Here is an 8,494-nt window from a genome sequence, read left to right as displayed (position 1 = left end):
TGAGAGATCTCTGTGCTGCTGTCGTTTATTTTAGCCAAGTTCCATCATGGATAATGCTGCTCTCTGCTCAATTTAGGAAATTTAAATTTAATCCTGTCCTGTTCTTTCTCTGCTCTGCCCCATACTTTGACTGAACGTAGGAACCTCCTGTGGCACCTTAGAGACTGTGAAGCAAGTGGCTCCTAAGGTATCTGATGTTTAGGATGAATTATGCTCCTATTTGTATTCTAGATCATGCCTCTCATGATTACAGATTATTTGCCTGTATAGTAGGGCAGTATTTAACACATTTTAGCTTATTTTAATGTTATTCACTAAGCCTCAGGTTAGAGATTGAGAGCTGATGGGGTATAACATCTACTCTTTGTCTTAAATAACATTGAATTGTTGAATGCTGCTAAATAGCAGTATCTGTTGCCAGAGCTGGTTGTACTTTGCTGGAAGAGTCACTGCATTGTACGGTTTGCCTTTGCTGGCTGAACTGAAGAAAGTTACTGTGCTGGGTTTGAGTGAGTGGTGGGGTTTTTTGGTAGCAGGGGAGGGGGCTCAAACCACGTCAGTTACTAAAACCTGAAAGCTGGCACATACCCTCTGTGGGAGGTAAAATGAGATTTGCCTCCAGTCTGTCAAAGAGCAATAGAGTGTGCTGCACTGCAAAGCTTCTCGTACCGATTAATCCTTCCATTACCCGTCTTGTTGCTCGTCTGCTGAGGAAGTAAAGGAGGAGTGCTGACCTTACTCCTTTTCTGGTAAAGGGAGGCAAATAGTCCATCCAGAAGAAAAAGAGGTGAACCTTCGAGAAAGGGATATTGCTGCACAGGGATCTGTTGAAAAATGTAGTCATTGCCATCAATGGAATTATTTTTCCATCACATGTAAAAAACATTTCTCAGCTGATGAGCGTGGGGTGGGAGAGTGGGAGCTCTTTAGGAAGCCAGCAGTGCTTATACCTGTTGTTGGGTTTTATGTCTTTTTTGTTGTGGGTTTTTTTGGTTTTTTGTTGTGTGGTTTTTTGTTTTTTTTTTTTATATCAGTATGATTTAAAGCAGAGTGTTAGATGGGGAGGCAGGATATCTAAACCACTTGTTTGCTCACAGTTGTTTAATCACCTAATCTAAGAGGCTGAATTCTTGCAATGGCTGCTTCACATGGGGCGGAGGAGATGATCTTTGCATAACAGGCCTCTCTGCCTCTTGCAGTTGCTGTCTTTTGCAGCAGAAACCTCACCCATTTGGGGGCCGCACTGTGACGGTGGAGGCTGCAGAGGCCTTACCAAAGCAAGTTTTCATGATATGGAGAGGAGTCAGGTCCATCTCTTGCACAAATAAAGCTGTGCATGATCTGCACAGGGCTGCTCTTGCAGACCTACTGTAGAGTCAGTGTAAAACTTCACTAGTGTGTAACATCAGGATATAATTTACTTAATATTTATAGCTCACAGACTTTGATAGCGCTAGATAAAATAGGTTAGCTTTAGGATTCAATAAGCAGTCAAATAGCAAAAGAGCAATTTTTGAACTGGTGCTATGCCGTGCAGTAAGCTGCCTGGTACAGAATTATTTTAACTTCTCTGTTCTTCCTTTGGTTTCTTTGAAAGAAATGGACTCCAGATCTTTCAGAAAAATAATAACGAAAAAGAGATCTTTCCACCTTTCTGTTTGGCTAGCAACAGTTTTTCTCTGCTGTTTGTAGCAATGTAGTGAATTTGTCAAAACAGCTGGGAGAACAGCGCAGCCACTTTAAGGTGAGGGGCAAAAGCTCGCGCAAAGGAGGATTTATTTCTGTGTCTTCAGTAGTTGGGGAGGTACCAGTGCAGTTACTGTGGCTGGAGGAGAGGGAAAAGCTGTAATTTGGTGGTGATCCAGATCAGAAAGAGACAAGATCCAGGTGAGACAGGAGTCTGCCCCCCCCCCCCCCCCCCCCCCCCGTCGCTAGCAGTGATGGAGATGTACAAGTGATAGCAAGGGCAAAAACTGTCTTGAGAGGTTCCCAGATGTGCATCTCCAGCACGTTAACAGATCGTGACATAGTACTTGCACAGTGGAGCCTGGCTCACAGGGGTGCTATCGCAGCAGTAATGAACTGCACAGTACACATCATCCGCTCAGCTGTTACCAGCAGTGAGTTAATTTATACAGTCACTGGCTGAAAAATTGGATGTATGTTCTTTTGGAGCTGGAGTGGTCTGGATAGGGTATTTTTTTCAGAATACCCCATTACAGAGTCAGTTGCAGTGTTGCTTGCTGTGATTTTTCAAAGCAGCTGAAGAAAATAATAGGTGTGTCCAGGTTGCTGGTATTTTCACATGGATATTGGCTGCCAAAATTGCATTAAGGCATTTAGGAGGTCTCCCAGCCGTGCCAATATGCTAGGTTGTGACTGAGTGGGAAAGGACCTCCAAGGCACGCGGTTACTGGTCACCTGGGGAACAGCACCTCAGAGGAGCAGATTTTAACAACAAGGAAATCCTCTTCACAATGTTGTATTTGTAGCTTTATCCCTAATGCCCAACACTAGCTGGATACATGCGTGCTGGGCTTGGGGACATCCATGCAGAAGGGGCCTGGGATCAAACCCTGCCAGCTGCGATGCGGTGGGATCAGCCCGAATTTACCCGTAAGAAAACACATTTTTCTGATTTCACCCGGTGCTCAGCTGGGAGAACTGTGATTGTTACTGTGATTGTTAGTGCTTGTTATCCAGCTGTCATCGCAGTGCACATTGGCCTTCTTCTTAGTAACAGCTAATCTCTTCTGTACACTTACATCCAGATATGGAGAACATGTGGGTTTGTTGTTTTTTTTTTTTCCCCTGATAGGATTTATTTGGAATTGGAGACAAATGCCAAGTAGGCTTTGGCAGGCTTCACTGTGGCTTCCTTACTGAAAATTGTCGCTTTAGAGTTCTTGGCTTGGCCTTTCTGATCTTAATCTGTGATGGACAGAAGATTTCGGCATGTCTGGGGTGATTAGAGACATGATAGGGGCCCACTAAATGTCCCATTATCTCAGCTGAGTGATGGCATGTTGAGAGGCCCGAAGTTGCTCTTTTGAACAAAAAAATCTCCTCTGTCCTGTTGTTCTTAGGAGGTTTGTCATTCTTTTAATGTCCTTGAGGAGCTGTGGTGACTTGCTGATGTGAAGGTTTTATGAAGCACTGCCTTTCATGAATGCTGATGTGAGAAAACTAATTTGATTAATTTTTCTCATCGTCTTTCCTTGTGCACATGCCCATGCTGTTCTAAGCCTAGGAATCATCCGTTGCATACAAAATAAATGTCTTCCTCCCTTCTGAACTGGTTCTCCTAGGCTTGCCTTGTGACTGTGAATCAAAAAATATTTTGACACTACCGTTTTACAGTTTTGAGATTCCCCAGATTACAGCAGGCAATGTATGAGGTTTTTATAAATTTTCACAAGAGAAGACAACCCATTATCTCCCTGTTGCATTTTTATTCTTTCTGTAGCATTTTGAAAGATACAAGTTGGACACTTCATGTGCTGCTTGCAAAACTCTTAAAGTATTTATCAAGATTAAAACAGAAAGTTCCAAGGAAACTGAAATATTGTATTTAGTGTATTTAGAGGATAAAGTGGGAAATTTTTCATCTTTCCTCATAAGCAGGGAAGAGGACAAAGACATGAAGGAAGAAGCAGTAATTCTTGTTTCCTCATTGCTTTACCCTGGAGCAAATACATCTAAGCTTTATCTAATGCTGAAAGAAACATTCATGGAAGTCGTCTTGTAATGGAGTGATATGTTGGCCTCACCTTTAAGATGGTGTATGTTTGACCTTTTAAAAATGAAAACTGACCCTGAAGACCTTGTAGCTCCCGCCTGCAAGATGTTAACCGCTCCTGTAGCATACCACGAGCTTCCGTAGCCGAGTCTACAACTGTATGAATTTGCGAAGCTCAGCAACTTGACCACACACCTCTTCTCCTTGAGGAGTCTGCTTTATTCTTGCCGAGTTAGAGGAGGTTCGATCTGGGGAGCCAGCGGGCAGCGCCTGTGTTATTTGTAATTTTGGTGTATTCTGTTTTTTCTGTATTTTCGGTGGGTTTCTGATGTGAGGCCGGACACCAGCAGGTGGCAGCCAAGCCCTGCTCTGGCGTCCAGGGACTGGGCAGGAACTGGATCCCGAGCAGAGGGACTTCTGCGTGATCCAAAAGAAATCAAATTGCAATCTGAAGATTTTGAACCTTAGCCTGGAGGAAGGGCACACCAGGAGCTGAAGATGAGGAGAGTGTCAATGCAATTCTGCATAGAGAAGCTACATCCCCTTGCTGGGGGACGATGTTCACTTTAGCACCGTGCTGTCTGCAATCATACACTGCCTGTACAAATCGATGGGGTTAAATTTTTAATTTGGTGTCATTATAGCATTACAGTGAATTAAAATCCTGGATGAACTTAAGACCTTTGTTTTAATACAGGCAAAGTTTTTGTTTGATGCCGTGTCAGAACATTAATGAACTGAATCTGCTGCCTATTGTGTTGAATGCTGCTGGGAAAAAAAATGCTCTAGTTGGGTAAATACATGTTGGGTCAAGTGAAGGACTGTTTGGTGGGAAGAAGAAGAAGTAGCCAACTGGTGTGTTTCAGTGCAAGACATTTCAGAGGTGAGAGTGAAATCCATGGAGTTACCTGGAATGGAAAAATTAAGTTGCAAGAAGGAAGCATTTGTAAAGTGATTGTAGCAAAAGATTATGTCTGAATTCAGGACGCCCCTGCAATGTGGTGGGATATTTTTATATTGCTGCCACCATCACCAAAACCTGCTAGACCATTTCAGTGTAATCTTTATTTCATGGATTTTACATGATTTTGTGAGGCAGAGAGAATAACTTGGGCTGGCAAAAGTGGATGTTGTTACTATGTGTGATTGTTTACATTTTGGGCAGGTTTCTTGCTAACACTTGGCTTAAAGAAATCACCAAATAATTTCACAGTACCACTGACAGTCATGATTTCAGTCTCTGCTTTCTGGTTTGTACAGCTGAGTCCCTTCTAATGAACTGAATGATACTTCATTCTGATGATCCTTCCTCTGCCCATCTACAACTTCACTACAGGGTCTTATCCTGCCTAAATATACTTTTTTTTTTTTTTTCATGAAGAGTTTGCTTTCTAGTTGCATTAGAAAGTCAGAGGTGAATGAAAGAACATGGCCTGATAGCTGTGGAAACACACTTTTTCAGTTATAAAAGTGTATGTCGTTTGTAGGGTGGTTGTAGTTGTGGATTTCCTTCATTTGATGCAACATATGAAGACTTCAAACCATTGGATTAAAACTGACTCTTTGCAACAAGGACTGTCCCAGGCAGCCACCTCTCCAGTTGCTTTCCAGAAGCTAGAGGGATTTAGGCTAGTTGCCACAAGGCAATTATCTAGTATTCTATATGCTGGGAGAAATGGGGAAGAAAAGTCAAAATCATCTGTTAACTGCACAATGACCTTGAGCTCCTCTATTCTGTCCTGACAGATCAGTTGTTTTCTGTTGGTGGAAATAAGCGTGCAGTTCTGGAAGGCAGAGGGAAGGGAAAAACAACATAGCCTCACCCTGCCGGGGCACATCAGCCAAGCAAAGCCATGCTTGTCAAAAGGCTTCTTGCAGCACTGCTCTACAAACGTAATTAACGTTAAAACCACATTAATGGATCTTGACTGTCCCTTCCTAGCTGCTTGTGTGGCTAATGTGGTGTATGATATGATGTCTGAGCATGAAGCTCAGCTTCCCGATGCCACACAGAAAGACATCCAACTGCCTTTGGCAGGGGATGGCAGAAACAACACCATGACAGAGTCTCCTCAGACCCTGCTGGTCCAGCTGCCCTCAAGACCAGAGGCACCAGCTGTGGCCAAAGGGCCAGCTGTGGCCCACCAGAGCAACTTCTGCCTGAGGCTTCCTCTTGGCTCCTCTCCTTCTCAGGCCTCTCTCAGGCACAGGATGGAAGAATTGCTCTCAATTGTTTCCTCGCCACAGCCCTCTTTGCTGAAGGACTCCTGAGTCCCTTGGCCACTGTATAATCAGAAGTGAAGCTGTGGCCTGTGGTGTGAGGATTAAATGACTGGCACCTGCACGCAAGCTGGGCCACGTTGTTAGTGGTGCACGCGCTGGCCAACATCCAACTGGCTCTACCATACAATACAAAACAGAGCACAGGGCACACAGTGCGGTTTGGTCCACGTGGAGAAACCCTGAGTAGCTCCTCAAGGAGGTCTGGGGGCAACAGTGTGGGCTCCGCACTCCTCCAGCCATCTTAGTTCAGTTTAGATCGTGTAAACCTTTCCCAGGTTTTTCATGCTGTGTAGAAAAGGCAATGTGCTTGATTTTACAGCAAAATGTGATCCTTTTGTCTTTCTCATGATTGCTAAAACGAGGATAACATCTGACCACACTTCCCAAGAGGAGAGGCCTTTATAAAAATAATTTCCTTGTGCAGTGATTTGGGGTCAATGCAAATGCCATGTGAATGTGACCTGCTTTTAAGCTTGAAAAGTAAGCCAGTATAATGCTGACTTTTGGAGCAATCACTGCTGACACAATGCTATCAGCTTGCAGGGACGTGGCCAAATCAAGTTCAGGGCAGGTTACAGCAAACGAAGTCCTCCTTTGTCAGCTTACAAAGCAAGTATGCTTTCTACGCTGGTGGTACTATTGATAAGATGAAGCAGCAGTTACAGCTTGATGCTCACTTACAATGCATTGCTCCAATCTAGACACAGCTACAGAAAGTTCCCTTGTCCACTGAGCATGTAATGAGAGATGTGAACTCAAACCATCTCCTGTTTTTTTCTAACCGCAGGCAGAGGTGCTTGGCAAAGCCCAGCGCTACCACCAGGAGGGGCTTTGGGTGTAACATCTTTCTTCTCTTGGCCATGATGCAGCTTGTTGCTGGGGGAGTATGCTGAGCCCTCTCAGCTGGTGGAGGACCCTTAGGAGACCTCCTGAACCTCAACAACTCTGTCCAGAGATGTCATAAGCCCAGGAATTCTCCCTGTGATGGCTGTTTTGATGAGCCAGGCTGAGTTTGGTGCAATTAGCTGCTTCTTGATGGGAGTCTACACTGTACCTGCACCATTACAACTGGTAATGATTTATTCCTGATTTATTCCTGCCCTGTCTTGTAAGGAGTCTGGTAAGAGAAGCCAAAAATTGCAGGGACTACATAAGCTGCCTTCCTACTGATTGTCCCTTCTGTGGAGCTGCATCTTACGGTGACTTTGTATTTTCTGTCTGTCATTGCAGTGACTACTACAGAACATAGGTAAGAAATGCAAGTAAGGTTTAAACTCATGATTGTTTTCAGTAGAGGAATCCCTGGAAGGGAGAGTTTGGCAAGCTGGTTACGCAGAAGACATCAGAGATCATCTTCCTAGCTCTTTTACTGAGAAAAGATCTGGCAGGAATGAGGACAGTCTCTGTTGAGCCATTATTTTATAGTTCTGCTCTCTAGTGTTGAGCATTTAAAAAGGTGCAAACAAAAGGAAGAAGGGGCCTCCTTTCCTCTTTCTGCCTTCACTGTACAAACTCCCTTTTGTCATGGTAATAGGTGGAAACCTCAAGCTTTAAACACTTTCCAATGGAAAGCAAATGTGAAGTTCCTCATTTAGTCTCCCATGTGTCACTTTGCTAGGATTGATACTAGGCAGAAAAGGATAGAAAATACACATGGTGGAAAAATAGTTTCCTTCTCAGTGGCTGGAGTTATTTGCAAAATAGGGGCATATTTTTCTCTGTTCTTTTCAGTTTTAGAATGCAAGGTTGGGTTGAGGGGGAGTCAACTGGCTGAACTTATTCTCCTCAGGAGAGAATTAGTAATTTTATGGAGAATGAGTAATCTTTCCCCTCATCCTTTTTCATAGTGGACCCAGCAAAAAAAAAATCAGAATGTAAGCTAAAAATACTTATGCATTTTTCTTGTGGTCATCCTTATCTGGATTATCACAACACTTAAGGGAGTTGTAGCATTGCAGATACATCTTTCATAAGCTGAGTGGGATGGGTCCAGGGGTGACTTTGGTCAGGAGTGCCCAGCAGCTTTACCCACGGCCAGAGTGTATGTTCCAGGATAGGAAATGAAAGACCCTTCTGCGTGCGGCTGGCGAAGGAGTTCAGGCTGGCTTCTGCGCACTCACACGAGCAGCTGATGAACAGTTTTCGTTTGCCCCCTCCTTGCACTTGCTACTGATGTTTCGTGTCTGATATTGCCTCCATTTTCCCTTCCTCTCAGGCTTGTTACTAAGCTGAGGCAGGCGACATGGGGAGTCTGTCGTAGGGCAGGACCGTTTGCCTGCAGATGGGAGTTGAGCAGCTCCCTGTCCTAAAGGGTAGGGGACCATCGCCTCTCCTGCCTCCCTCCACTGCTGTCAGGCAAGCCTTACCCCCAAAGGTGGACTACAGCCAGAAACGTCTGAAAACTCTTAGCACAGGCTCAGTGGTTGACTTCTAAAACTTCGTATGTGCATCAGAAAACAAAAGGAAAATAAA

Source organism: Tyto alba, unplaced genomic scaffold (assembly GCF_018691265.1).
Source record: "Tyto alba isolate M040663 unplaced genomic scaffold, T.alba_DEE_v4.0 Super-Scaffold_2, whole genome shotgun sequence".
Taxonomy (NCBI): Eukaryota; Metazoa; Chordata; class Aves; order Strigiformes; family Tytonidae; genus Tyto; species Tyto alba.
This window is presented reverse-complemented; position numbering follows the sequence as displayed.